Consider the following 15,763-nt stretch of genomic DNA (forward strand, 5'->3'; position numbering starts at 1 on the left):
GGCAGAGTTGGGGAAGGTGCCTGGCTCCCGCTTCGGGGGTGTCGGGGTTTTGGGATGCGTTCTGACACCCGTCTCTCCCCTAGATCAGGATGTGCAGCACTGGAGATCAGCACCGGCTTCAATAAACCACGTAATGGAGGCAGTTCTGGATCTCTGACAGGGCTCAGAGTATCTGCAACCCTGAACACTAGCTGGTAGGTCCTTGTGCTTTATTTCTGAGCTGCTTGGACTTTCTGGTAGGTTAAAGAGTTAATGGAAGGATGGAGAAGTTTACTTTGTACAAACTGCCATGTGAAGGCTGAGATGTCTCTTGGTCTACAAGCTGGAATAGCTGCCACTTATTTTTAAAACAGAGATGTACAGATTGCATATTGGACTTGTGAAAGTGTGTATATATTGTATAAATAAAAATGGATTTTGTTATTAAACTCCTTACATGAAAACAAATATTCTGTTAAACGTAGGAATGAGAGAGGAAGTTTAGAAGCTGTGCTGTTGGTTTTGACCAGCAGTCTGTTTTTTGTTTGGTTTTGCTCAGAAGAATTTGGCACACACAAAAAAAGAAAGCTTGTGAGTACTTAGAGAAACCTTGTTTAAAACAACCTGCATGATACAAACTATAGGGCTGCCCTGAATTAGGACCTCTTTGAGTGAGCAGCATCATGTAGGAAACCCTTTTGTTACTGTCTTTAAACGTTGCCAGCAAGGCAGTCTGGTTCACTTGTGGTGTTAAATGAATTCCCCTGAGCCGATTACGAGTAGATGCCATTTTTTATAACTGAAATGATTTGCATTTAACTTCAGGCTAGTTGTTCTTGTATCTTTGCTAGACTGAAAAGCCCTCTGCTATCACATTTGGGTAATGCCTGTGTATGTTACAGTTGTCCCCAAACTTGTAGTTGTAAAACACAGCAGTCTGAGGTAGAGCTTTTCTTTGTGAGGCATAGTTTTCTGCTCTTAGTGTTTCTTGTAACTCTCTTCTGGATTATTTCCTCTCTTGCAACACCCTTGATGACCTGTATGTGCTTTAGCTGGATCCAGTGTCCTGCTGTCTGGTCTTAATTGCTGTTATTTATCACTGTTGGTGATGATTGGAATAGACAATATTTATCACTGTACCAAGATATCCTTGGAGACTTGGAGCTGTGTGTTGAACAGTTCTGCCTTTTGTGAATTTGTCAGTACTGTAGAATTTCTGTCAGATAATAGACTTTGTACTATTGTTAGTGTTTCTTTTGTTCCTAATGTACTGTATCCTGTGTCTTTTGGTTCGCTGAGCAGTCTATAGCATTTCACTTAAACTTATTGGGATCCCTAAGCTTTCCCCCTGCTTTTCCCCCATTTCTTTGTATGTTATCTGAGGAAAAGGTTTTATTTTGGTTAGTGTTTTCATCTAATTATGATTAACATTGATGACCCTTTTGTCTGGATGTGACTTTAGAAGAATTTTGTTTTAAATGGTCATATATCTGTGAAGTCCAGTCAGATTCTTTCCTCAAGTTTGAGTTCAGGATTTCTTCCAGCTTTATGAAACAGGAACTTTTAACACACCAAGTAATATAGACGGGGTTTAATTCTGTTTGCACATAATAAACATAACCAAACATCACCTGTAGCTAAGCTATGGCTAATCTTTATTTCAGTGGGCACTTTCTCTTTACCTGTGAAGCTGAGGTCTAGTCAAGAATTCCACAGTGCCAAATTCAGTATATTTTTGTTTTCCAGTTTTTAGAAATCCCGAGCCTGTTGCAAAACTTACAGAATGATCTTTTCAGTGTCTTGTTTATTAAATTAAAGTCCTGTGTGATAACAGTTCTGGGGTCATGGCATGGGGGAAGGTTCTGAACATTTTTAGCTGAGTGCATGGACGTGCTGTTCTCTTCTGTGTATTAATGGTCAATATTCCCCCTCCTTGCACTTTAGATGCAGGGTCATTGATCCATAAATATCCAAGATGGTTTGCCTCCGAGTTGTCAGTGACTTGTAAACAAGTAACCTGTTCCCCCTTTTTCTTCTGTTTACTTGCTATTTCCTAAATAGGCAGCAATATTGATCTTAGTGTTTTACTCATGTGTCTCCCCACTATGTGTCAGTAGCATCACCTTTGTTGAATATATACCTATAAGAATACAATTTTCTGTTGTTATTATTTAAATTTATAATATTGTCAAATTAGCCATTAAAGCAGCTTCTTCCCTCAGGCTATCAAAGGGTCGTGATACTTATGTCTTTGGCATTATTATTATTATTAATATTAATTCTAATTTATTGTCCTTATGCCAATTCATCTTCTCTCCTTTTTTTTTCTTTTCTTTAACTTTTTGTGGCTAGTTCAGGACCTTCCCAAGTATTCAAACCACTTTGCTGCATAAACAGTTATTTCTTTTTCTGTGGAGGTGGAAGCCACCAAAAATGATACATTTCCTTACCCTGTACTAGCCAGATGGCATTTCATAATTCCGTGCCTTGCATCACTTTAACTGATGGTTCATTTCCAGTTCTGATCTCTTTCTGTCAAAGAGCTGGAAGGAACTTCAGAAGGTCCACTCAAGTCTTTTTCATATTCTTCAGAGTTCAGTGAACTCTAATGTATTTCACAGAACAGTGTCTCTACAACCAGTGAATCCTTTCTAACCAGCTTTAGAAATCAGCCCAGATTAAACAAAAGTCTGCAGTTGACGCTTGTTGGAAGATCAGTACCGTTCTTTTATCCTTAAGAGCTTTGGGATCATAGTAAATGCTAAAGTCCAGTAGAATTCAATGAAAGAGAGTATGATCTAAAGGGTCAGGAACTGGAATGTTTAGTGCATTTATTATACCATTAAAATTGTCAAAAGAGCAGTATCACGCTAAAGCACACAAGCAAGGAAAATCTCTGGCAACTAGAAGAAGAACAGATATGGCTTTATGGGAGGACCTTTAGGAAAATGGTAAAGAACTTTGAATATGCTAGTTTTTGCAGTCCTTAAATAATGTCAAAGATGGCAAAGAATTTATTGCCACAAACATCCTTTAGCAGCATGACCTGTCCTTGTGCCTGATGAGTCTAGGGGAGCTCAACATACCCAGCTTCCAAAGACAAGGCTTCAGATTATGTTTGGAGCCATTTAAGAAAGTGAGTTTGGTGTTTTAGGTTCACTCCATGCACCTCGGCCTTCCCCAGCGGCATTTTGCGATCCGCTGCTCACTTTCCTTACCCGTTGATCTCACTAGGAGTTGAAGGAATTTCTAACACGCTGCCGGGGGACCCACCACTTAAAGTGGTTGCTCCAGCAGGCCTCGAAGGCTGGCAGTTTTGTTTCAACAGTGGGCAGGCAGAGCTGTGTAATGAGGCGTGCGTAACGCCAGCCCTCGCGCTTTGGCAAAGGCGGCATCCTCAGTGCTGCCAGCACCAAATTCACCCCACCAGGCATGAGGACAGAAATGAGGTTTTGAACTTTCTAATGGTAGAAGTCCCATGTATTCAGCTCTCTGAGTCTTCAAAGCATCTTGTGAGCCACATATATGGGATGGGAAATAGCTGTTAGCTTACAATGAATGCTGTGAATTAGGCAATCATTTTATGTAAGTTTAAGGCTCGAATTCCTGTTTATAGGTTGGGAGTGTGATTATTTTAACATTGTCTTACCTTACAAAGGTGCTAAAAACTTGTATAGTTTTGTATAATCTAAGGCAGTCTTGGTAGAGGTCTCTAAGCTTGGCTTTCTAAAAAAGTGACATGTATTAGCCTAAACAAAGCATGGTACGTGGTTGCCTTCCTCTGTGTGTTATAATGGAAGACATACTTTGGATGTCAAAATGCTGGTGATTTTAAAACTCTCTTATTGGCTCTGTGCATGGGTGTAAGGCTCTGGTTTGGTACTTAGGTCTAAATAAGATCTAGGAATGGTGTATGTCTTAAAAAGAGTAAAGGGGACATAATGGGGAAGGAGTCAGGAGAGAACATTTATTGGTGCCTGGGCTGTAGAAGACTGGTGGTTAAACCTTGCTTACAGCTGTGTACTTCTTCAGAAAGTCCAGATTCCTAGTTAATCTTTAGAATTCCTCTAAAGTAGAAAACTACTGCCTTTTAATGCCAATCAGGAGTAGTTAGGCACTTGGCAGCAGTAGCCAAGTGAGCGAGATGAAGCAAGCGTGAAAACTCGGGGGTTTCTGTTCCGCAGTGGGACTCTCAGCAAGATGAAAGACATTTGTAGCTTTGGTGGAATTCTTGGAGCATTCACCACTGCACAACATCCCGCCTTGTTTGCAGTGGTGAATACTTACGGCTCTCTGACCTCCAGACGTGTCAGTGGGGATCTGGACTGACAAGAGGTTCACCACACCTGGACCATTATGGGAGTTCAAGTTTTTTGTGCATGGATCAGTTTGAGGAATCAGTGCCTATGTAAGATCCCTGCTGGCATTGTAGCTATCTGGTTAAATACGATGCAAACCCACATGCCTTTACTCCTTGCATCTTACGAGTGTTGTTCAAATTTGACTTCTTAATACATTTTACTTAAATTTGTTTGTGTGAGTAGGGAACTGGTTTTTTTATTTTACTACAAGAAATAATTCAAGATGGAAGGAGATGTTTACAACTTTGGATGTTTTATCTTACAGTCCACAAATACTCATATACTAATTATTGACAAATAGTGTTCCTCCAGGGGCCTTGTTAATATCAGCTGTTTGTTGTTTCTTTTGCAAAAAGGGCAGAAGAGGTGAGAAAAAAAATAATACTGAAGTAAAGTAAGTTTGCTCTTTCCACATACTGTAAAGAAAGTCACATGCGCACATCCTTACAGATATATATATTAATTATTGCGTATAATTTTCAGAGAGGGAGAAATTTTACGTTACTGAATACACTGAGGTTTTACTTCAGAATGCTTTGCTTTGCAAGCTTTCCAGTATATTAATATTTGTGTGGATGATGAGAGTGCAGACACCGGACCCTGTGCTCACGCACACTTGCTGAGGAAGAGCGAGCGATACTTTTACTGCAGTTTAGGCCACATTCATGTGGGCATGGGCTGGGTCTTAAGGGTGGAATTGGCAGGTATGTGCTCCTTTATATGAGTCAATATCCTATTTCTTGATGTAATCCTCATGAAGTTACTATCTGTGAATTACTGAACAGGAGCTTCTTCCCTACCAGGCAGTGTTTAAGTCCAGATGCTGCGGAGAGCTGACTGGAGAGACGGGCCGAGGGCTGGGACTGGGGATTGCTCTGCACCAGAGCAGCTTCTCTGCACTACTCTGAGTGGAAAGATTCAGTCATTTCCACCCAAAGCAATGAAATAAGAAGCTCAGTCAGCCATTTCATCTTGAGATACCCCGCCCTCCAGAAGAAATATTAAAAAGAAAATGTAGGGTTTGGCCCGTGCATATTCCAGTAATTTCCACTGATTAAGTTGATGCTTGTAATTGGGATCTAGACAGGCAGTGTTTTGCAAATTTTTTTTAATTTCAGTAGAGGAAGTTACAAGATTAATATAGTCCCTTTGATATTTTATTTAACCCAATAACTGCTTGGGAAGGAAAGAGTCTGTTTAGTTTACCTTTGTCCTAGATTCAGTTTTAATATCTAATGTTTAAATGAAGGGGGGGTTGATCTTTATTCTTAATGATTCATGCTGCCTCAAAGCACAGTGGTTTCTAGTTGTGTGCTGCCTTTCCCACTGGGGGATGCAAACAAAAGAACAATAATTTCAGACTCCTCCTTCAGTTTCCAAGAGAACCTTAGCTGCTCAGGGATAGCTTTGAATTTTAAAAGCATTTTTCTTCCAAATTATGTATTGATTGCACATAAAATAGCAGTGCTGTAATATGCAATTTAAAACAAATGCATGATGGTGCTCATTTGCTTTTAATGCTGCTTTTTCCAGCAGAAAAACAAAAAGTGGATTCTGTTCCCATAAACCCGTCTTGCAAAATCCTTACAAACATTTATTAGTCTAGACACAAAATATTCTCACGCGGCATCAGTTTGACGATGGGGAAAAAAAAAAAAAAAAAAAGAAAAAAAAAAGGCGAGTTAATATTCTACTTGGCTGTCAAAAAAGAAAAGGAAAAAAACAAACCAAACTTGCCCCAGGCTAGTGAACCAGTAACATTGTGCTGGGGTTGCCTACAACAACAGATGCATCTTACTCCCATGGGGTTTCCAGGCCTGCCTGTTCTCTTAGGCTAAACTTGGACAGTCTCGTACACATTCTCTTCGAGTACCACACCCCAGTCGTACCCTGGGCTCTTTTAATTTGGGTGATTTAATAATGACACATGTTCGTCTTGCCTCTCCTTACCAATCTTTGTATTTCCTTCTCTCTCCCCAGATCTCATTTAACTAATGCATTAATTCAAAAACAATCCTAATATATGGGAAGGGGAATAATTGATAGAAATAAAAATGGTCAATCATAATAATCACAGTTTGAATCTGTATGTAGGGAACCTTGGTTTAAATGATTTATCTTGATTTGTATTTGTGCTTTTGATAACTTTCATAAATGGCAAATGATTCCCATTGTTTGGTATTGTGGTAGTTTTCAGAGTTTTGTTTTGTAGAGAGATAAATTATATAGGTGAGTATTTATTTTCTCAGTCCTTTAGATCAACATACACTCACTTGGAGTATTACTTTTTACTTTTTGTCATTTTCTTAGAAAATAGTGAATTATGCATATCTTGTTTTTCAGATAATGGTTAGTTCCTGTTATTCCCAGTTTATGTCAAACTGCATTTGATTGGAAGTTAAAATTTAATTTAAAATTCCCCTAAACAGCATAACATGTCTGTATTATTAATTAAACTACTATAAATATGTGGAATATCTAAGAATACCTTTACTCAAGCATGACTATTCTTTTTTAAACCTATGGATTTGTGAGACAAAATATTATACATTTTTATACTTACTAGATTAAATTTATTGTTCCTGAGATGGTGTATCCATGTCTGTTGAGATTTTAGACCTGGCAGAGCTCATGCTCAAACCTGAGTTGGAGAACTTACATAGAAAACAACCTGCCCTGCTTTTTCAACTTCTGTTATTGAGAAAACAATTCATGTCTTCACTCAGAGCAGATGCCTACAGAGTGAAGTCTGTCTATAAGGTTCATCATCGACTGCCACTAATTCAGTGTTTTCACTAAGAATTTCTAACTTAGTTCACTAAGACAACTTGCTGCTAAAAAGAAAAATAATTATATGAACTAAAGCTGTCCATGTGAATGCTGTTTTTTTTTTTAATGAGTGCTTTTTATTGATTGATAAAAACTTACCAGTTTGCAGTTAGAACTACTTGAGACAGTCGTTGGTGCTCTTAGTGAGAGTGACTGGTTGTAGTTGGTAAATTATATAGGTGTTACTAGGTGTTACTCATATGAGGGAATGTGTTCACTGTGTTCTTGCAACATTAATGCAGATTAACAAAGCGTTTCTCACTAAAACTGATTTTGATTTTCCTACTCTAAATGAGGTTTAAACATAATATTGATTCTTCTATTCCCTCCCGACTCTGATGCTGTTCTGTTTTGTGCTGTGTATTTTTTTCTTGGCTTATCTGTTGCTGCTTAAATGTGGTTTTATGAACACATACAGTATTTTTAAATAAAATTCTATTGCCCATTCTCATTTAAATCAGTGAGACTATGATTTTGACCCTAGGATATTTATACAGCTTTAAACTGCATACATATTTCAAAAAGGAACTAATCCAACTTTTTAAATTATGTCTAATGCAAAAAAAAAAAAAAAAGCAGCAGCCCCACAGCTCTTCATTTTAAGCACAGTGTTTTAGTTAACTACATATTTCCCACTGAAATCCTGTTGTGCTCATCTTCCACCATTATTCTAGTACGTGAGAGACAAAAAGTGAACCCAGGTAGTCTGTTTTTGATAATCCTTGTGCTTCTCCTGCAGGAGTTCAGCAGACAGGGCAGAAGGTGCAGCCTCGGCCTCGCCTCAGCCTGTGGCTCCCAAACTGGGGCTGTCCCCTCGAGCAGGGCTCTGAGAGGCCTCACGTGTCTGCTGGAAAGTCAGTCGCAGAGGTGAGGTTCACATGCAAGGTTTGGGGCGTCTGCCTGGCTAACAGCGGAGCAGGGAACCAGTCTGGTGGAACACTTGATGGTTCTTACTGGGTTACATTGCTGCTGCACTGAAGGCCTCGGTTTAGGTGAGCCGGGAGCGGTGTGAGACAGCGTCAGGCCATTGCTGGGCTCTGAATCCAGCAGTGCTTGTGAAGTAGAACATGTTAAACACGATGACTGCAAACCCACTGTGCCACGGGCTGAGATACTTGTTCTGGTCTGATGACTCTTTAAGACCCTTCATTACTCTGTGGTAACTTGAGTACACAGTCATCTCTCCGACTCCTGTAGGTGACTGTACTTCGAGATTCAGCTTTTTATTCCTATGTTATACTTGGAAGGCTCTGTAGTCCCCTATCTTTTACCTTTTTTGTCGCGGGGCTGATTGGCAGCAAACAGTGTTTATCCACTCTGAATGCATGAGGCAGGGGGGTGAGAAAGGGAGATCAGTCTTTGTCACACACAGAATAAGACATTATCTCCCACAGAAATCAGCGGGAGTATCTAAGTAGTGGAGTACAGTGCTCAGCAGGGGGGTGCAGTCAGGTCACTGTTGCAAATAAAAATGCTTTGCTTTTTGCAAAGGTTAACATGGTATATAGTGGTATTTTATGAGATAGCTGAGACCAGCAGAGAGTGTTTATGCAGGCAGCTTGGGCTTCCTTTAAGTTATAACCTGAAATATCCCCAAATCCTGGGGAGAAATATTAGACTAGAAGGGACTTCTGGAAATCATCTAGTCCAGCCTCCTGGTCAGCAAAGTTAACTGGGAAGATAGAGAGGGTTGTTTGGTGTCCTACCAAGTTTTGAGAACTTCCAAAGATGGAAATTCTTTCGAAGTTCCCAGCAGATCTCCACAACCTTTCTAGACAGCTGGTCACAGCTCCTCACCAGCGCTGAGATGCTGTTACTCTACCATCACCATGCCCCTGAAGTTATGTTCATCTGTAGCAGACCAAGAGTAAGGTGATGCAGTGAGAGGCAGGTAAACCTGAGCTATAATAACTTGAGAGCCCCACCTTGGTCCTGACAGTGATTTAGTGGGAAGACTTGCACTTAATGGCAGTAACCAAGTGCCCTGAATATGGAGAGGGAAACTTAAGTGTTGTATTTGTGTTGTGAAAGTGCTGCTGCATGATCAGCATTATCAGAGGATAACACCCTGAAGAACTTCGGTAACATCAGCTGTGCATGCAGGCATGAACATGACATTTTCCTGCGTCTCTCTGGCATGTAGGGACTGTCAGTAGGGACTAGGTGCATTCTTGGTTTTGTCTGTCCTTAATTTATGTGATTCAGCTTACAATTGTCAAGCTGTTACGTGACACTAAAAGCATTCTGGAGCCACATTTAAAAAACAAAAAAGTTTTAAAATGTCAGCTCCAAAGTCACATTTTTGCTTCCTAAGTGGAGAAGCAAATCGTGTGGCAAAGAAAATAAAGGACTTTTTATGCACTCTGTGCTACTTGACCTTCTCACAAAGTGGCAGCAGACCTGAGAGGCTGGAGGAGGCTTTAAGGAGGGGATGGGATGGGAAGCAGGTGTGTCCAGGGCATGCAGAGGAGGTTCTGAGGAAGCACAAGTGAGCAGAAGCCCACGGTAGCCTAAGTGGCAGGGGAGGCTCTAAACTGTATTTGCAGCCTTCATAATGCTCTAATGTCGGGCCATGCAATAGAACTGTAATTTTATTTTTTTCTTTTAAAGTGACACTCCAAGTTGATGCTTTATCCTCATTCATAAAACACTGGCTTATACGAACACTGGGTTTATACATTTGTTTCAAGTATTTTGGGATCCTTTACAAGTTACTTAAATTATACGTCTGAATCCTGGTGTGCGCAAGTCTGCGTGTACATGTGGAGCATGCAGCAATGTGTATTAGTGTCACCTGGTGAGTCCGTTCTAACTCCTCATTTTCAGTGTCTTATAATGGTTGAAATGAGAATTTCTCACATATTGTTTCTATTTGGAGGCTGCTTTTGTTCTCCATTCATTGAGTTTTGGGGGCATGTTCAGCTGGTTCAAGAGCGAAATTAACAGGAGGGAAGCAAGGAGGGGGAGAGAGGCAATCTCAATGTAAAAGCTGTGTTCTCTTTTTTCTGAACAGCTCTGCGCCTTAGGGATTTGACATAGGAAATTCAAATTTGGCAAGGATCTAGCCGTGAGGTCTGAGAAATGCATTCTGCTGTTTAAAAAAAACTATGAGTCATAACATATCACCACCTTCTTGTATCCAAGGTAGAATTTGCAGGATGTTTTGTTACCTGCACTTGATGGTGCTTTTATGCCCGTTATGCACACTTGCAGGCTGCTTTTAAACTACCTGTATTAAATGGATCCTCCCCCTCCGTGTATCTGGTTATTGTATTGTCATCATCAGCGCAGTCCTTTAGCTGCTGCTGCTTCCCGTGCTCCTGAAAAAGCCACTGGCCTCGCAGGAGGTATAAAAGCCTTGGGAGCTGGTGAGCCCAGAGACCCAGAGAGCTCCCAAGACTGTTAATTGCTCTTGAGAAAATATCATTTTGCTCCGATGACAAGCAAATATTAATGAAAGCAGATAGCAGCCGATTCGAAATCTGGTTTCCAATGTGACGAGGGCGCGTACAGTGAGTTGTGATCAGTGGAGGAGGGGGAGAGGGAGACAATCTGTGCTGAGCTGTGTCACCTTTAAAAGCGCGGGGGTTCCTGTGCAGCACGAGGGATGATTAGAGAATGAGTCGGGCGATCTAGCAGAGGAGACCATCTGTAGGACGGCAGCTTTGCGCTCTGGAGAGGCTGAAGGGTGTCTGGGGACACAGGCTCCGGGAAGTGAAAGGAAGGTCTGATACTTCCAGCACTAGACGAGGGCCTGGGAAAACGAAGATCTCTAGAAATTTTTCGTCTAGGGGAAGAAAAAAAATGCAGATTAAAGTCAAAAGGAACATTTTGTGAAATCATGTCTGTGCCAGATTGTTTCATTTTAAAGAAGGAAATCCCAGGAGAATAAAACCTTTTGTTTTGACGTTTTAAGGAGAAGCTTTTTTGATAAACAATTTTTTAAATTAAATTTTTTTTACTGTTCTATGTTTTTAAAAGCCAATATGAAACATTTTGGTGATTAATTAAATGTTTATTCAACCCAAAACATATTTAATAATCTATTCATATCAGTAGCTTATTTCTTCCTCCTTTCCTTTTTCTATGTAACAGCACAGGAAGCAAAACAAAACAGAACTGTAGCCATGCAAAGGAAGTGTCCCTAACTCTGCTGCCATTTTATTGGGTATGATAAGCATTTGCATAAGTCTGATACTCACTTTTAAGAAAAAACATGTCGAGATGTCTGATGTTAAAAGTGCTGAGTGCTCACGGTTCGAATTGAACACTTTAGAGATCAAAAAAGAAAAGACCTGCCCATGTGAGGTTTAGCTGCCATGGATCATGTAGAAAATAGAAGCTTACGTGACTGAGGAGCAGAGCCACACACCATATATTGAAGGTATATAATACATATAGTACATTAAAGTAAGTCTTCATCAGTGCACCCATGATTGTTAAGTGCTTGTCGTGTTTGATGAGTAGTTTCTGTATGATCAGACATAAAATCTGGTTATGGCTTTGTGTGTCAAAAGCAGTTGCACAAGTCACCGTGCGTAGAGGTACGCGGGCGATATTTTGTAATAGAGAAGGATACTCCAGGTCATTGAGTGCTCACTTCTGGCCTGAAATTTTCAAGTTTACTTGGATGGAACCTGCTGGTTACCCATTAAAGCCAATAGGGATAGGGGTAATGGAGAAAGTCGCGTGTCCTGTGGCAGGGCCCTCTCAGGCTCTGCTGGGCCTGGTGTCGCTTCCCCGTGCTCCAGCACGGGTCTGGAACTGGAGGACCCGGGGCTGTGGGTGGGCAGGCGGTGCCGCAGCTTTTGGTACGTGCCCCCCTCAGCACAAACTGTAACGCAGCAAGGACCCTCAGTGTGCCCTGATCCTTGTAGCACACACCAAGTCCCCCTGAAATCAGTTTGACAAGTTGCGCTCCTGTGTTGGACTACAATCAGACCTGATTTTAAAATGCGAATCGAACGTGAGTATTGCAGGGTTTAGATAGAGATCGGTCTTTATTTTGGAGTCATAAGCAGTAATGCTCTCTGAACTTTGCAGATAATGAACAACTGAAGAAAATGGCACTGTAAAATCAAGTCCTTCATCCTTCTCGCTGAGAGGCAGTACAGATCACAGCACATTAGCCTGTACTGAGCTCTGTGCAGAATAGTTTTTGACATGGATATGTCTACTCTGAATAAATGGTAATAGTTAGAAGAAGGCTAAACAAAGGATCAACAATTGTGTATTGTCATGGATTAATCAGACGATATAAGGAGAAGACAAAACAATGTTTTTTGTGTTGAGAGAGTTCATAGGCAATCTAGGTGATTTTAATAGTTAGAAGCAGGTTTTATTGCTTCATCTTCTCCTGAGCCATTCTGCACATATTCTTAAAATCACATTATTTGGGTGGGGATTTTTTGTTGGTACGCTCTTGCTGCACACTGGTGTGGAAGTGTCATACAGCAGAGAAAAATGCCTTTTCATAAAGCATACAAACAGAACACGCAGTGAATATGTTCTGTAATCTCATTTATTTTCTTGCTGCATCAGCAGCTCCTGTTTGGGGGAGGAAAGGAAGAGGTGGGTTAAAAAATAATACTAGAAACAGGTTCTTTTATGTGTGTCTTCCACTGTCAACCCTTTGTCTGTTCCTTCTCAAACTATATGCAAAGGAGCAAAAGGTTTCTGCCTGCATTTAGAAAGTACTTATATAAATGTTCATCCAAATGTGCTGTAGAGGCAACTTTAAACATTGAATTCCACTCTCAAATTCCACATCTGTCTTCATTTTTAATTATTAATGAATTGAAGTTTATAAAGTGTTCATGGTCTGTTTCTGAAGAGCAGTGTCCTGAGCAATTGCCATCTCAAAGATAAAATATAAGATTCTGGACTGTCCAAAAAGTATGGCTGCACTTACTTTGTTATGTTCCTGGAAAAATGTCTGTTTCTTGGGCTGGTTTTGCTAGGAATGTCAATTGTATGGAAATCTGAGGTAAAATTACAAAGGGGGATTGTGGTGATGAATGTCTTCAGAGATTAAAAGTACAACTGATCGAAAGTTTATCTTGGGATCCTTTAATTGAAAAATGCTGGTTTTGACAAAGCAAACACCTGAAATATTTCATTACAAACCGAATTGCACAATATAATTTTAATATTAACATTGAAGGATTAAACTCTTGTCCAGGTGAAAATATAAATTCTTAAACAATATTAAGTCATGTATTTGACCCTAAAGTATGTAAGGGACAAACCAAAAAAAATCTCTGAACTATTATTGATGATCTTCAGGAATTCCTGAAGGGTGCGGAGATGTCTCAGATGGGCCCGAGACAGGCAAACGCAGTATCTTGTCTTGACTGAGGGACAGGCATGAGCAGAGAAGGAGAACACATAGAGAATCGCAGATCAGCTAATGGGTTCTTCATTCCCAGGACGATACAGGAAGAATTGACTAAAAACCAGTCTTTAAGAACCTGGAGAATTGCAACGAGATCCTTAAAAAGGTGCATTTGTCAAAACCAGATGATGTCAAGCCAATCTGATTTCATTTTTGGGTGTAGTAATTGGCCTGTTGGAAGAGGATGTTGCAAACCTTACTGAAGTCAAGATAACACGGCAAGGTCCTGCATGGCGTTCCTGTTAGCAGTACCAGGGAGGTGTTCTAGAGGACCTGAAGGACAAGGAGGATGCATAACTGGTTGGATAAACTACTTGAGTGTGAGTTTCCATATTTCATAATCCCCTGTGAAACTGAGAGAACATGTCAAGCAGGGTGCTACAAATAAAACAATCCTGTTAGCACCAAGGAGAAGAGAATGGAGGTTTCTATAAAGTCTGTAGAGGAAAGAAGGCTGGGAAGGGTTGCAAACACCCGGCTTTGTTGAGATTTTAGTGAGCGGAACTGAACCATGACAAGACAGAGATATGATAGAGATTTAGCTCAAAGGCTGCAGGTGATGCGGTTGCATGTGGACCTGTAGGGTTACAGGCACTGTGAACGCTGTTGGGTAAATGAGGGGACTGGAGAAAAACACTTATTGATCTGTTGGACAGGTTTCCTGTTTTATTCGTTGTCTCCAGCCTTATCTGGATCATGCTTCAATGCTGCATGTCGGGTCAAACATTGCTTTCACTTGCGCCCTCAGTGAGCCCGTCAGCTCACAGAATCACAGAATGTCAGGGATTGGAAGGGACCTCGAATGATCATCCAGTCCAATCGCCCTGCTGGAGCAGGAACACGTAGATGAGGCTACACAGGAAGGTGTCCAGGCGGGTTTTGAATGTCTCCAGAGAAGGAGACTCCACAATCCGCCCTGGGCAGCCTGTTCCTGTGTCTGTCACCCTCACTGAGAAGAAGTTTCTTCTCATATTTAAGTGGAACCTCCTGTGTTCCACTTGGTACCTTTGTACCCTTGTCCTATCATTGGCTGTCATCAAGAAGAGCCTGGCTCCATCCTCGTGACACTCACCCTTTCTATATTTGTAAACATTAATAAGGTCACCCCTCAGTCTCTTCCAAGCTGAAGAGACCCAGCTTCACCTCATAAGGGAGATGCTCCACTCCCTTAATCATCTTTGTTGCCCTCTGCTGGACTCTCTCCAGCAGTTCCCTGTCCTTCTGGAACTGAGGGGCCCAGAACTGGACACAATATTCCAGATGTGGTCTCACCAGGGCAGAGTAGAGGGGAAGGAGAACCTCTCTCGACCTACTAACCACCCCTCTTCTCATCCACCCCAGGTACCATTGGCCTTCCTGGCCACAAGGGCCCAGTGCTGGCTCATGGTCATCCTGCTGTCCACCAGGACCCCCAGGTCCCCTTCCCCTACACTGCTCTCTAATAGGTCATTCCGAACTTATACTGGAACCTGGGGTTGTTCCTACCCAGATGCAAGACTCTACACTTGCCCTTGTTATATTTCATTAAATTTTTCCCCGCCCAACTCTCCAGCCTGTCCAGGTCTCTGGATGCCAGCACAGCCTTCTGGCGTGTCAGCCACTCCTCCCAGCTTAGTGTCATCAGCAAACTTGCTGATAGTACACTCTAGTCACTCATCCAAGTCACTGATGAATATATTGAATAATACTGGCCCCAGCACTGACCCTTGAGGCATTCCACTAGATACAGGCCTCCATCTGGACTCTGCTCCACTGACCACAACTCCCTGGCTTCTTTCCTTCAGCCAGTTCGCAGTCCACCTCACTACCCAATCATCCAGTCCCCACTTTCTCAGTTTAGCTGTGAGGATGCTGTGGGAGACTGTGTCAAATGCTTTACTGAAATCAAGATAGACCACATCCACTGCTTTGCCATCGTCTGTCCACATCGTTATGTCCTCATAAAAGGCGGTGAGGTTGGTCAAACTTGACTTCCCCTTGTTGAAGCCATGTTGACTCCCCCTAATGACCCTCTTATCCTTGATATGCTTTGAGATGGCACCAAGGATAAGTTTTTCCATCACTTTCCCAGGGATGGAGGTGAGGCTGACCGGTCTATAGTTACTGGGATCTTCCTTCTTGCCCTTTTTGAAGACTGGAGTGACATTTGCTTTCCTCCAGTCCTCAGGCAGTTCTCCTGTTTCCCAAGACTTGGCAAAGA

The 15,763-nt window shown here is 41.5% G+C and overlaps 1 protein-coding gene across 8 annotated transcripts in view; it reads left to right on the forward strand.

Annotated features, from left to right (window-relative positions):
- ZHX1 (zinc fingers and homeoboxes 1) overlaps positions 1-15,763 on the forward strand; it is a 71,229-nt gene that overhangs the window by 40,952 nt on the left and 14,514 nt on the right. For 7 of the 8 annotated variants that reach the window (XR_014183443.1, XM_082046742.1, XM_082046745.1 and 4 more), the window contains exon 2: positions 84-194. The gene's annotated coding sequence lies outside the window, so the exon portion shown is untranslated. Of the gene's footprint in view, positions 1-83; positions 195-13,745; positions 13,884-15,763 lie in introns of those variants that run through there. The other variant, XM_082046743.1, reaches the window with a different exon arrangement.

Source organism: Streptopelia decaocto, assembly GCF_964273445.1.
Source record: "Streptopelia decaocto genome assembly, chromosome: 2".
NCBI lineage: Eukaryota > Metazoa > Chordata > Aves > Columbiformes > Columbidae > Streptopelia > Streptopelia decaocto.